The sequence below is a fragment of the Phocoena phocoena genome, chromosome 12, assembly GCF_963924675.1.
Source record: "Phocoena phocoena chromosome 12, mPhoPho1.1, whole genome shotgun sequence".
NCBI classification, from domain to species: domain Eukaryota; kingdom Metazoa; phylum Chordata; class Mammalia; order Artiodactyla; family Phocoenidae; genus Phocoena; species Phocoena phocoena.
Window position 1 is genome coordinate 17,005,136 of NC_089230.1, and position 15,498 is coordinate 17,020,633.

A 15,498-nucleotide genomic window follows, 5' to 3' on the forward strand; every position below is an offset into this window, starting at 1 on the left:
TGACCATGAATGTCTTAGAAATAACCCCTAGACTCAGGCACAAAATAATACACTCATCAGGCTCGGTAAACTCCTCATTATCATATAAATTGTTTTCAAGGCTGATCTAATAGGATATGATTAATAATTGGGATTTGTTTTCTTCCAAGAAGCTAAATGATTGAAGGGAACCCATACAATTTAAAAGACAGTTCCTAAACTGATCAAGTGAGTGTTTTCTGCTTTGTTTTGTATAAACAAAAGTATTCTCATTAGTAGGCAGAGTCCTCAGGAGTGCCACTGAGTGAGGTAGTGTACGTGGCTGCAGTCTTGGCATTGTCTGTGTTCACTATAGGAAGTGGGGCTGCATCTACTCACCATACGGCTTATGAAATGAGAATTGCAAAAATCCTGGCTGCTCGGGGACAGAACTTCCGACTTCGTGTTGTTTATCCTCTGATTAGAATACCTGGTAGAGAGTCCAAGGACTACTTGAGCTACTCCCAGCTCTTTTCACTTCCTCTTTGGACCTTTTCTGAGAATCACAAGCTCATTACTGGTGTAAATTTAATGCAACCCAAACTGCTTATGAAAATCTGGACAGGAAAACACTGAGCTTATGCTAAAGGTAATTTTCAGAGAAACAAGGTTTCCTTGTTCAAGTTGCCCAAAATTCAGAGCTCTGCAAGGGGGAGGGAAGGACTTGCAAGTTAAGGGAAATAAAATCAGCAAAATAAGGCCTTTGATTACGAGTTAACACAATGTGTTCTAGCCAGTTACCACAATTACAGCTCTTGCTCTTCTGCCAGAAGGAGCAGGTAGCAGTTTCTAATTCCACTGCCCACCCTACACCAGGCATGCAGCCTCACGCACACAACCACCAAGGCCCTTGTCAATTAGAAGCAACATTAAAATGACATCGCATCTACTCACAAATGTTGATGAGCTCATGCCACCTGTTGAGGGGCTGTGGGACAGTAAAAGGGTAAAGACACGCGACACAAGTTTGTATATATTTAAATTTTTTTTTGAATTATTATTATTATTTTTGGCTGCATTGGGTTTTCGTTGCTGCATGTGGGCTTCTCATTGCAGTGGCTTCTCTTGTTGAGGAGCACGGGCTCAGCAGTTGTGGCTCGCGGGCTCAGTAGTTGTGGCTCGCAGGCTCTAGAGCACAGGCTCAGTAGTTGTGGTGCACGGGCTTAGCTGCTCCGTGGCATGTGGGATCTTCCCAGACCAGGGCTCGAACCCGTGTCCCCTGCACTGGCATGCAGATTCTTAACCACTGCGCCACCAGGGAAGCCCAGGTTTGTATATTTATATTGACAAAGAGCCACTTCATTCAATGTTCTCCCTCCACTTCCACCTTCTACTCCACTGTTTTGCCAGAAATCTTTTGAATAGCTTTGCAGTGGTATTTTGCACCCAGAAGAGTGTTAGTTGTATTTAAATACCAAGCCTCGAGAATCACAGGACATTGTGAAACGTGTGCCATACCTCAAGTAGTAGAAAAAATTAGCAGGCTAAGTTACCCTCGAACCATCCTCCACATGCATTCACAAACAAGCACGAAGAAAAACTGAAGCCCAGTAGTCTTAAATTGGAGCTAAAGGTGAATTTTCTCAGTCAGGGTGAATCTAAGACACTGGAATGAGTATAGAGATTATCAAAGCTCTTTTCCAAAGATCTGGACAGTAGGAGAGTATGTCAGAATCAGGATGTCTTGTCAGCTTATGTGAGCTTCCATCCAGCCTCTGCTCACATAGTTTCCCTACAATATCTAAGTCCAACTTTGGGGTTTGGCTCAGATGGTATTCCCTTTCTCTGCCACTAATTCCCATGATCTGTTTTTTTTTTTCGGGGGGGAGGGGGAGGTCTGGTTATCATTTGGAGTGTCTCTCCTCAGTCACTCCGCATGCCCTGGATCTCTGTCTGCTGACACTCAACCTGTCCTTCAAGACATAATCAGATGCCACCTCCCCTGAGAAGGATTTCCACAGTACCACCATCTCCCCAGCCAGAGTCTCTTCCTCCTCCTCCATGATCCCAGAGAAGTATCCTGCAAATCCCACTCTCACAGCACTTCACACACTGCATTTAATTTTATCTTACTACTTTTTAAAGATTCTCTATCTTCTTTTTTTTTTTTTGCAGTACGCAGGCCTCTCACTGTTGTGGCCTCTCCCGTTGCGGAGCACAGGCTCCGGACGCGCAGGCTCAGTGGCCATGGCTCACGGGCCCAGCCGCTCCGCGGCATGTAGGATCTTCCCGGACCGGGGCACGAACCTGTGTACCCTGCATCGGCAGGCAGACTCTCAACCACTGCGCCACCAGGGAAGCCCTTATCTTCTTTTTTTAAAAAATTGAAGTATAGTTGATATATATAATATAATATATATAGTTGATATATATAATATATATAGTTGATATATATAATATAATATATATAGTTGATATATATAATATATATAGTTGATATATATATAGTTGATATATATAATATAATATATACAGTTGATATATATAATATATATAGTTGATATATATAATATAATATATATAGTTGATATATATAATATATATAGTCGATATATATAATATAATATATATAGTTGATATATATAATATATATAGTTGATATATATAATATATACAGTTGATATATATAATATATATAGTTGATATATATAATATAATATATACAGTTGATATATATAATATATATAGTTGATATATATAATATAATATATATAGTTGATATATATAATATAATATATATAGTTGATATATATAATATAATATATATAGTTGATATATATAATATAATATATATAGTTGATATATATAATATAATATATATAGTTGATATATATAATATAATGTTAGTTTTAGGTGTACAACATAGTGATCCTAAAAATACATTATGAAACGATCACCACGGCAAGTCCAGTAAACTATACACAGCATTTTAATTGTTAATTTGCTTCCTTGTCTCATCACTGTGAGCTGCCTAAGGGCAGGGACTCCATGGTCTTTTCATTTTGTTATTCTCAGTGCCTAGCACAGTACCTGGACATAAGAGATTCTCAGTGAAGAGTAAAACAAAGTCAGCACCTGTGGAGTACTTCCTATACTCCAGGCACTGTTCTCAGCATATTAATGATAGAATCTATTCCCCGAGGTTTTTAGAACTGACTTAGATAAGCCATTTCCAAAACCTGGTACAGACTAAGTGGTGAATAAACTAGCAAATTTTATTTCATGAATTATTCAGTTCTTAGAACATATTTTGTATGCAGTGCTACTATTTCTTCTCATTTTAAAGATGAAGAAATGGATACGTACAAAGGTTAAGAAACTTGCCGAAGGTCACGCACTCAGCTTAAGTGCCACAGTGGAGTTTTGTTTTATTTTACCATCACCTTCATAGTTTTTGACAACTAAGTACTGTTGTTAGTATTTCTTCTTTTTCTTCCAAGTCAGGTTTATCGAGGCATAATTTATATACGATAAATTGTATACCTTTTACTGCACGGTGCTGTGTTACAGTCATGTAACTACCACCACAATCAAGATAGGGGACAGTTACACCACCCCAAAGAATCCCCTCATGGACTGAAGCCATGAACTCCTTTCCCCACTCCCCGGCTCTGGAAAACACTGATCTGATCTCTGTCCTTTCCAGCTTGCCTTTTTCAGAAAGTCACATAAGTGGAGTTATACAGCATGCAGCCTATTGAGGCTGGCTCCTTTCACTTAGCATTTGAAGTCTGTGAAGCATTTGTGATTCATCCATGTTACTGTGAGTATCAGTAGTTTGTTCCTTTTTATTGCTGAGTGGTATTCTATTGTATGGATGTACCCCAGTTTACTCATTAACCAGCTGAAGCATGCTTGGGTATGTCCCAGTTTTTGTTGATTATGAACAAAACCATTTCTAAACATTCGTGGACAGGTGTTGTGTGAACATAGGTTTTCATTTCACTTGGGTGAATACCCAGGGGTGGGATTGTTGGGCCATGGGGTAAGTGTGTATTTAATTTTATAAGAAATTGCCAAAATATTTTTCAGAAGTAGCTGTACCATCTTGCATGCCAATAAGTAATGTGTGAGAGTTTCCTTTGCTCCACAGCCTTGCCAGCACTTGGTGTCAACAGTTTTTTTTCGCTTTTGGTTTGTTTTTTAAAGTCATTCTAATAGGTATCTAGGGGTATCTCACTGTGGTTTTCATTTGCATTTCTCTAATGATGAGTGGTGTTGAATACCTTTTCATGTACTCTGTTCAATATTTTGCCCATTGAAAAATTGGGCTGTTATCCTATTACTGACTTTTAAGATATCTGAATATATATTCTGGATACAAGTCCTTTATCCGATACGTGCTTTGCAAATATTTTCTCTGTCTGTGGTTGTCTTTTTATTTTATAATGTCTTTCAAAAAGAATTTTCACATTGGATTAAGTCCAACTTATCCATTTTTTCTTTTATGGATCTTAGTGTTTTATCTAAGGAATCTTTGCCTAGAAGAGCCACAAAACAGTTCTCCTATGCTTTCCTTTGGAAAATTTCCTAGGTTTAAATGTTTACATTTTGATCTATGATCTATTTTGAGTTAACCTTTACATAATACATGATGTATGGCTCTAGGTTCTCTTTTTCTTTCACTTATGGATTTCCATCTGTTATAGCACCATTTATGAGAAGGAGCAGAAATTTGAACTGTAGTTTCTCTGCTTCTAGAGGTCAAGTTCTTACTATGTAAATCCTTGTTCTATGTTTATGTATTTCTTTAATCTTCTGCTGGATCATAAGCTCTTTGACAGAATTCACTATATCCCTCAAAGCAGAGTGCCTTGAACATAGCAAACCCTCACTAATTACCCCTGGACTGACTCTTTAGATGGAGGATAGAATAATAATCACTCAAAACTGGCCAGTCCTTGTTCTCCCTTGCCCAAGAAAGAAACAGTATCCTCATACATGTTGCCTGTGTGTTTAGAGCTCTGACCCACCCAGCAGGCAGGCAAAGGTCACCTGTCCAATATTTACAACTGACATCCATACCCTAAGCCTTTTAATACAAGGATGGAGGAACTAGTCTTTTCCTCATATTAACATGGGTCTCAGTCTACCGGTGGCAGGACGATAATTACGTTTCTTCTGACAGCATTCCAGCCTGATATACAAGCTCTGGCTGTCCTGAGGAATGGCCATTTGCCAGTCTCTTCTGGCCAACAGGCAGGGCTAGTTCAGAAGCAATTTGGGGGCCAGAACTAGTGGGTGGAGGAAGGAAATATGAAACCCTAGTATAACAGAGATTAACTGACATCTTGTGTCTGATCCTAGAGTAAATAAGCAAGTGTGGCAAGTCCTCTGCATGATCTTTAGCTCCATGGATTTATAAGCAAAGGCCATTCTGTAACTCACAGAGGGCAAGACCGACAGACCATTGCTTGGCCTTTGCCACCGAAAAGGCAAGAGGGTCTTGCCCAGTCCACCTGAGAAGATTTTGCATTTTTACCCCATCACTCATTTTTTATTATCATAACCTTCAGTTCTCATTCAATATTCCACCTTTCCCAAGACAGCATAATTACAAACACCAAATCATTTCTGGTGGGGCCATATAGAGGAAGAGATGCTCACAGACTGAAAAGGAACGATTCCATTTTCTTTCTTCTTTTTTTTTTTTTTCATTTTTTTAGGCTGTGCCACATGGCATGTGGAAAATTAGTTCCCCAACCAGGGATTGAACCCGTGCCCCCTGCACTGGAAGAGCAGAGTTTAACCACCGGACCACCAGGGAAGTCCCCATTTTCTGATATGAAAAACTGGAGAGCAAGAAAGAAAAGCAGAAACTATCTAAAAAAAAGCTCTCAAGTTTCTGGTAAACACTGATATAACACAAGCAAGGTTTTTTCCCTAGGGCCCATTACAGAGTAAGTTTTCAGACATGCAATATTGTTAGCCATTATTATGCATTTTTGTTTTTTTTTTTTTTTTTACCATTTTTTAAAAAACTGTGGTAAGATGCCATTATTATATCTTATACAAGGTGCAATGCACATACACATGCGTGTGTGCATATGTGCACACACAAACACACATGAGACACTAGAGAGAGAGGAATAGAGAGAGACTTAGAGATTAGGAACCGAGAGAAAAAGATAGGGCATTGTGTGTGGTTGGCTGTACATCTTGCTTCCCCAGGCTAAATCTCCAAGGCTTCAGCCTGTGTCTCTTCCATGATCTCAATCCTCGTATTATCATAGAGATTCCGGGATCACAGCTCCTTTTCAGTGCTCTGCACATCTTGAACATTCAGAGTCAGCTGGGTTATTTCAGGGAAAATTACATAAAATATATTTGCTGAATAAACATTAATGGAAAAGTCATCAGACACTGAGCGAAATGACCAGTTAAATCAAATTCTACCAAACAAGTGATATGCTTTCCACCAAAACAAGATAAAGCCAAGTTAAGTTGACTAAGAGGCTGAGCAAAAAAATTAATAACCTAATTTAAAAAGCAGCTGCCAGGCTTCCCTGGTGGTGCAGTGGTTGGGAGTCCGCCTGCCGATGCAGGGGACATGGGTTCATGCCCCAGTCCGGGAAGATCCCACGTGCTGCGGAGCGGCTGGGCCCGTGAGCCATGGCCGCTGAGCCTGCGCGTCTGGAGCCTGTGGTCCGCAACGGGAGAGGCCACAACAGAGAGAGGCCCACGCACCGCAAAAAGAAAAAAAAAAAAAAAAAAAAGCAGCTGCCCATTAGCAACATAAGGAAGATGACAGGCCATTCTGGTAGGGCTGGATTCTCAGGACAAATCATACACCCTCCTCTGGAGCCTGAGGATCAGCAGTGGGTGGAAGGGCAGTAAATACAATAGGATGCATGAAAATATTGGGGCAGCCATGGAACCTGGTTTATACATATCCTCTTCCAGGAAGATGTCATTTTTTAATGGGTTTGACAGCTTGGTATACTGTAAGATCTTTTAGGACAGGGCTCTCAGCTTCCTCTCCAGTTGCCTTTGAGGGTTGTGCTCAGAATGTGGCAAGTGGCCAGTTCTCTGGCGCACCCAAGGATAACTAAGAGGCACTGTCACCACATATGCTTAAAAACACCGAGGTCGGGTCATCGTGCACATATGTACTGAGCACATTGCACAGAGTTGATTCCCAGAGGTACTGACCAAGTCCTGTGGCCAGGATGAAGTTCTCCCAATCCTTGGGCACAGCTGGCTTCTGAGACTCAGTGGGCTAACTACTTGTGATGCCACTGAGTGAACTCAGACCAGCCTCACATGGCCTTCTTTTTGGACAGCAAAACAAAAGCAACAAGGCAGGGGTATGGTGATGCTCATTCAAAGGCTCCTTTCAATGGTGAAGTCCATTATCTAGGCAGTGAAGAGAACCTGGACTAACACATAATCCTGTCCTCCCTTGGTACACTAGACCAGTGGGTCTTAAACTTTACGCTGCATCAGAACCTTCTGGAGGGTTCCCAGAGGGCCAGGGCTGGGCCTGAGAACTTGCATTTCTAGCAAGTTCCCAGCTGGTGCTGATGCTTCAGGTTCAGGAACTACAATTTCTTTTTCTTTTTTTTTTTGTTTTTGCGGTACGCGGGCCTCTCACCGTTGTGGTCTCTCCCGTTGCAGAGCACAGGCTCCGGACGCGCAGGCTCAGCGGCCATGGCTCACGGGCCCAGCCGCTCCGCGGCATGTGGGATCTTCCCGGCCCGGGGCACGAACCCGCGTCCCCTGCATCGGCAGGCGGACTCTCAACCACTGCGCCACCAGGGAAGCCCCAGGAACTACAGTTTGAGAACCACTGCATCCACATTGGCTTGGATAACATTTCCTACCTCTGCTCCTCTAAACTTGACACGTGATGGAAGCTTCAGAATTCAATAACTACTGAATGATTCCATAGTAAAAGAAAAAGAAAAAACAGTGAAGCCAACAATGTTTCACTTTTACAGAGGTCAGAGTTTTGGCAACCTCAAGGATTTGGAACATAGTTGCAAACTCAGAAGGAAGATAACTCCTTAAATTGTTAAAATAAGCCTGTAAAAAAGTCATGGTACTCTGTAGGGGGTGACAATACAAGAGAACCCCTTAGGTCTGAGTGTAAATTAAGCCAATACATATTGCAAGATAATGACGAAAGAAATATGAGGGCACTACCATCAGGCTGTATTATCTGCAGGGGCAAAATGTCCTATGTGACTTGGTATCAGCCCCTGTGGTCACCACTATATTACAAGTAAAACACAATAATCCATTTTCCTAAAATATTAAGGCTCCTCTTGTAGCAACTCCCTCCCACTGTTGCCCCAGTGTCAATTAAAGAAAATATAAAACGGCCAATAAGGAATTCTCCCTGGATGTGAGAGTGCAAAAAGCCTTATAGCTCAGCTTGGGACACACAATGATTTTCAGCTGGAAGAAGTTGTCCTGAGGGGGCTGCTGGGTGATGCGTTCCATGGCCTCGCTCTCAGGGAGAATGGAGGGGTGGGGAAGGAAATCTGCCCCTGGCTCAGCCCTGAGGGGACCTGTCTGTGTTCCCAGGTAAGGGAAAGAGGCTGTGAAAATTGAAGGAAAAGATTACTCTGTAAACCCAAGGAAGGGCTGTAAATACTAGTGTGGAGAGACAGCCCTCCTGTGTCAACAAGATCAAAGAACCCCCCCTCTCCTGGAGATACCTATTGGGGGCTGAAATAACAGCTGATTTTGAAAGGGCCACAAAGTACAAAGCAGAGCGCAGCACAAGCAACAGAGAAGTGGAAGCTGTGATGCTCCTTGACAACCAAGGAGAGGCTTCCTAGAACCCAGTTAGAGGCTGGAACCTTGGTGCTTAGAGACTAGTGACCATCAGCTCCTCTAGATCCATCTCTGCCTCCTTTGCCATCTTTCTCCTGGGAGGCTGATGTCTATTGATGGTGCCCTGAGTCCTGGTCCTCTGGCTTCCTTTGGGTTGGGTCAATGGTGGAGGATAGGAGAGTGTAAGGAGAGAAGGTAGGGTAGGGTGTCTATCAATGTCTAACAGTGCCAACTCCTGCCAGGGTTTTAACAGTTGCTACCTTCCTCTAAGCTTGGAACTCAGCAGAGGTGAGCCCATTTCCAGGGTTATGGTTCTTGACTTAACAACTGTTTTCCCCAATTTTCCCTTCAGGCTTCGAGGTGGTACAGGCTTCCTGCAGTTACTAGTGTCTGGTGCTTCACCATCCCTCGTTCTTTATTTTTTTAAAATTTATTTATTATTAATTAGTTATTTTGGCTGCACCAGGTCTTAGTTGCAGCTCGTGGGATCTTCACTGCGGCACGTGGGATCTTTAGTTGCGGCATGCAGACTCTTAGTTGTGGCATGTGGGATCTAGTTCCCTGACCAGGGATGGAACCCGGGCCCCCTGCATTGGGAGCACAGAGTCTTACCCACTGGATCATCAGGGAAGTCCCATACTATCCCTTGTTCTTTAATCCCTGCCACACTTCTGTGAAATAGCACTTCATTCAACTCTCATCAAACCCTTTGAGTCAGCCTGCTGTCTACTGCCTGGGCCCTCTGAAATAGAGATCAAGGTCAAAGCTTCCTCGGATTGAGAGTGAGCTTTGGTGAGCTCCCGACTGTAAACTCGGGAACAAATAGAATCATCAGCTTTCCCAGGTAACCCTGTAGCAGAAGGTAATGAAGACAGAGGACTTGGGGAAATTAGTCTCAGCTCAGGAATGTCAATGAGAATATGACTCTAAAACAATTACCAAAAGCATATGAGCAGGGGTTAAACAGCTGAATACATTCTGAAGAAACTGATTAGTACAGAACATAGGAGTTATTTTAAGAAAGTTTTCTAGAAGTTGTGAATTTTTAAAGCTAGGTCTTGAAAGAGCAATAATAATTTTTTTTTGTTTTTGGCCATGCTGTGCAGCCCGTGGCATCTTAGTTCCCCGACCAGGGATTGAACCTGGGCCCAAGACAGTGAAAACACGAAGTCCTCACCACTGGACCGCCAGGGAATTCCCAATAATAAAATTATTGAAAAGATTTGAGGGATAGTATAAGTACTGGTAGATTTAGGAGGGAATAAAGCAGGATGCTATGTCCTATTTTTTAAAACAGCTTTTTTGAGATATAATTCACATTAAAATATAATTCGCCCATTTAATTTAATAAAATTCGCCCAATAAATTTAATAATTTATTGCATTTGAGCACATTCCCAGGGTTGTAAAACCATCACCACAGTCTGATTTTAGAACATTTTCATGCCCTTGAAAAGAAACTTTGTAACTATTAGTAGGCAATTCTCATTCCCTCCCTCCAAGCCTCACTTCAAGCTCGAAGCACCACTCATCTATTTTATGTCTCTATAAATATGCAAATTGAGAATATTTTATATGAATGGAATCGTACAATATGTGGTGTATTGTGACTGAATTCTTTCACTTGGCAAAGTGTTTTCAAGAGTCATGTTATTTATTCATTTATCAGTTGATGTATACTTGCGCTGTTTCCATTTTTTCAAAATAAATAATGTTGCTCTGAACATTCGTATACAAGTTTTTGTGTGCACATGTGTTTTCATTTCTCCTGGGTATATCCCTAAGAGTGATATTGCTGAGTCATATGAAAATTCTGTTTAACTCTGAGGAACTCCCAAACTGTTTTTCTAAAGCAGCTATACCAGCTTAAATTCTTACCAGTAATGAACAAGGGTTCCAGTTTTTCTGCATCTTCATCAACTCTTGTTATAGTGTCTCTTCTTGTTTATAACCATCCTAGTGGGTGTGACGTGGTATCTCAACGTGGTTTTGATTTCTATTCCCTTAATGACAAAAGACGTTGAGCATCTTTTTGTGTGCTTATTGGTCATTTAAATACCTTCTTCGGAGAATTATTTCTTCAAATCCTTTGCCATTTTAAAATTGAGTTGTCTTCTTATTACTGAATTTCATTAGTTCATATTCGGGATACAAGTCCCTTGTCAGATATGTAGTTTGCAAATAGTTTCTCCTATTCCGAGGTTGTCTTCACTTTCCTGATGTTATTTCTTGCACCACAGAAGTTTTTATTTTTGACGTAATCCAATTTATATGGGCTGGCCAAAAAGTTCGTTTGGGTTGTTAAGCTGAACGGAAAAACCTGAACGAACTTTTTGGCCACCCCAATATTTTCTTTTGTCACTTGTACTTTGGCATCATATCTAAGAGACTATTACCTAACCTAAGGTCACAAAGATTTATGTCTATGTTTTCTCCTCAGAGTTTTATAGTTAGCTCTTACATTTAGGACTATGAGCCGTTTAATTTTCGTGCGTGATGTGAGGAAGGAGTCCGACTTTATTCTTTTGCATGTGGATATCCAGTTGTCCCAGCACCATTTGTTGAAATGACTATTCTTTATCCCATTGAATTGTCTTGGCATCCTCATCGAGAATCAATTGATCATATATGTTAGGGTTTATTTCTGGACTTTCAATTCTATTCCATTGATCTATATGTCTTTCTTCATACCAGTACCACACTGGCTTGATTTGTAGTAACTTTTGAAATTGGGTATTGTGAGTCTTTCAACTTTGTTCTTCTTTTCTCAGAATTGCTTGGGCTATTCTGGGTCCCATTACAGGGGCTGTGTTGAAACTGTAGATCAATTTGGGGAGTACTGCCATCTTACAAATATTAAGTGTTCTGATTCATGAACATGGGGTGTTTTTGCTTTTAATTAGATCTTGAATTTCTTTCAACAATGTTCTGTGGTGTTCAGTGGATAAATCTTTCACTCCTTTTGTTAAATCTATACCTAAGGGCTTCCCTGGTGGTGCAGTGGTTGAGAGTCTGCCTGCCGACGCAGGGGACACGGGTTCGTGCCCCGGTCCGGGAAGATCCCACATGCCGCGGAGCAACTAAGTCCATGTACCACAACTACTGAGCCTGTGTTCTAGAGCCGGCGAACCACAGCTACTGAGCCCATGTGCCCCAACTACTGAGCCTGCACTCTAGAGCCTGCGAGCCACAACTACTGAGCCTGTGTGCCACAACTACTGAAGCTCGTGCACCTAGAGCCCGTGCTCTGCAACAAGAGAAGTCACTGCAATAAGAAGCCCACGCGCTGCAACGAAGAGTAGCCCCTGCTCACCGCAACTAGAGAAAGCCCACGCACAGTAACGAAGACCCAATGCAGCCATAAATAAATAAATTTAAAAAAAGAAAAAAAAAATGATGGTCCAAGAAAATAAAATTGAGTCTTCTCAACCATAATTCTAAAAGAGTCATGTACCACAATGTTCATTGCTGCACTACTTACAATAGCCAGGACATGGAAGCAACCTAAGTGTCCATCGACAGATGAATGGATAAAGAAGATGTGGCACATATATACAATGGAATATTACTCAGCCATAAAAAGAAACGAAATTGAGTTATTCATAGTGCGGTGGATGGACCTAGAGTATGTCATACAGAGTGAAGTAAGTCAGAAAGAGAAAAACAAATACCGTATGCTAACACAGATATATGGAATCTCAGAAAAAAAAAAGGTCATGAAGAACCTAGGGGCAAGACGGGAATAAAGACAGATCTACTAGAGAATGGACTTGAGGATATGGGGAGGGGGAAGGGTAAGCTGGGGCAAAGTGAGAGAGTGGCATGGACATATATACACTACCAAATGTAAAATAGCTAGTGGGAAGCAGACACATAGCGCAGGGAGATCAGCTCAGTGCTTTGTGACCACCTAGAGGGGTGGGATAGGGAGGGTGGGAGGGAGACACAAGAGGGAGGAGATATGGGGATATATGTATACATATAGCTGATTCACTTTGTTATAAAGCAGAAACTAACACACCATTGCGAAGCAATTATACTCCAATAAAGATGTCAAAAAAAAAAATTGAGTCTTCTCTCTTTTTCCCTTGGTCAGGCTAGCTAAAAGTTTGTTAGTTTTGTTGATCTTATCAAAGAACCAACTTTTAGTTTCATCGATTTTCTCTATTGTTTTTCAGAGTCTGTTTCATTGATTTCTGCTCTAGTCTTTAAACATCGTCTCTCTGATTGCTTTGAGTTTAGTTTGCTCTTCTTTTTCTAGTTTCCTAAGATGGAAGATTTGGTTATTGATTTGAGATCCCTCCTCTTCCTCCTCCTCTGCCGCTTCTTCTCCTTCTCCATCTTTGTCTCTTCCTTCTTCTTCTCCCCCTTCCCCCTTCTGTTTCTTCCTCTTCCTTTTGTTACATAAATTAGCCCATTTATTATGGGTTAGCAATGTTTCAAATGGTAGAGCTTCTAGTGTTTTTTTAATTACTTCAGTCTTCTGATGATGAATTTACTGTGATGGTAGAAGTGGTGTTGTAGGTCCAGGCACCACCAGCTACTACTTTCACGCAGGAATTAGAGTGCCAAATCCTCACAGTTCATCTCTTTATCTTGCTTTTGCCATAGAAAAGCAAGTGAACTTAGAATGCAGGCTGATTTCAATTTTTTTTCACCAATTTCCCAAGGTAGAAACCATAAGGGTCTTGTGTTTACTGATGATTCTGTCCTTCTTGGTGGATTTAGCCATGTTGCTGCAAACTGAGCCCAGAGAGCTTTTCTTCTTCTTTTTTTTTCGTGGTACGCGGGCCTCTCACAGTTGTGGCCTCTCCCGTTGCAGAGCCCAGGCTCCGGACGCGCAGGCTCAGCGGCCATGGCTCACGGGCCCAGCTGCTCCGCGGCATGTGGGATCTTTCCGGACCGGGGCATGAACCCCCGTCCCCTACATCGGCAGGCAGACTCTCAACCACTGCGCCACCAGGGAAGCCCCCATCTTCTAATTTTCCTTGCAATTTCTTCTTTGATCCATTCATTATTTAAGAGTGTATTGTTTAATTTTCCTATATTTGTGAATTTACCACATTTCCTTCTGTTAATATATTTCTATAACGTCAGAAAACATACTTTGTATGATTTCAGTCCTTTTATATTGAGTCTTGTTTTATGGATTAGCATATGGCCCATCCTAGAGAATGTTCCACTTGTCCTGAGATAAATGTGTACTCTGCTGCTGTTGGATGAGTCATGTTTTTATTTTTTAATCAAGTTTAAAGTACAGAGGTGCCTGGAATCAAACACATTTTCATCTCCTTTACCTTATCCATGGTCAAACTGGGAGAAGAATAATTTCAATCATTTGTTACTAGATATATTGAAAGATATAGATATACATAGGTATAGACTATTTTTGCAGCATGGGGACATATCATGTGACTTTGAGAATAAGGCTGTATGAAATCATAGCACCATGGATCTAAGGTTTCCCACACTCACTTTATGATACAAATATCATGGCAAATCCTAGAAACTTAGAAGACTGGATTCTATGATTCCAAAGGTCCCCTCTAATGTTAAAATGGTAGGCAGATACTTAACTTCTCCAACTCTCACTCTGATCATCATTATTAACCAAGAACATAAGATGTTATCTTAAGGTTCTTGTGAAAATTAAATGATGACTTTTTTCATTCAACAAGAAATGACATGAAAATGACTTAGTAGAGTGTTTGGTACATAATAATCATTATGTTAGTTGTTTTCAGATACAGATGCTATTTAGATACAGAACATTAGTTAGGTTTTAGATATAGAACTGCTATTGCCACCAATAAAGAATGGTTTATCAGCTAGTTTTCTTCCCTCAAGTAAAACATACAGGGAACACTTTGTACTGCTTTAAGATTTTTGAAACTCTGGCCTGAGCTTGTTTCCTTGCTCTAAATGAAGGGAACAGAATATCTTATTTCTGGGCGGCAAAGAGTTTTTTTTTTTTTTAAACAATTCTATGAAATTTATTCTAGGGTACCTAAAAGCATTGGACCACTTGGTGAGGATGTTACAGAGAAAATAAGCATCTGATGGACACGGGCATGTCAGACTAGATAACAGTTTACACCCTTCCAACCTTGAGTCTGCTGAGACAGACAAGAGAGGTTATGAAAATGAGTATTAGCGTGAAGTCATCTTGTGAATCTGATCATACTAATGAAAAAAGGACACACTAATCAATTTATTTCTTGGACCTATATTAAGGTTTTTAGCCTTCCATATTCAGTTTACTAAATCATTTCTGACAGTGTGTTATGGTAAGGTAGTCATAGGAAAGAGTTAATTATTTCTACCCGAAAGCAATTTACTACCTCTCAAGTGTAGAATAAGGACTACAATATGTTGCTAAACTGATATCCATGCATCAATGGAAACAGGCCCTAGGAACTTAAAGTTTCATCTCCTCCCCAACATCTTGACAACATTCCCTGCTCCTAGAACCCTCATTCAAGTATGGGGAGAGGATGGGACAGGCACCCTGTAAATTTACTCCTATTTAAGAGTTGAGAATTTGTAACTAAAGATAACGTCCTGAATTAATGTCTTGCTTCTTGTGCCCCCCAATTCAGTTTGACCTTTCACCCCAAAGGCTTTTTAAATTTATATAATTCTCAGGCATAAAATCCTGAGAACTTCTTAAAGGATTTAAATGATATCAGGATGTACAATT

General features: G+C 40.8%; 1 pseudogene; it reads right to left on the reverse strand.

The window, feature by feature from the left end:
• Positions 1-13,253: 13,253 nt before the first annotated feature.
• LOC136131825 (large ribosomal subunit protein eL43-like) lies at positions 13,254-13,530 on the reverse strand (annotated as a pseudogene).
• Positions 13,531-15,498: the final 1,968 nt, after the last annotated feature.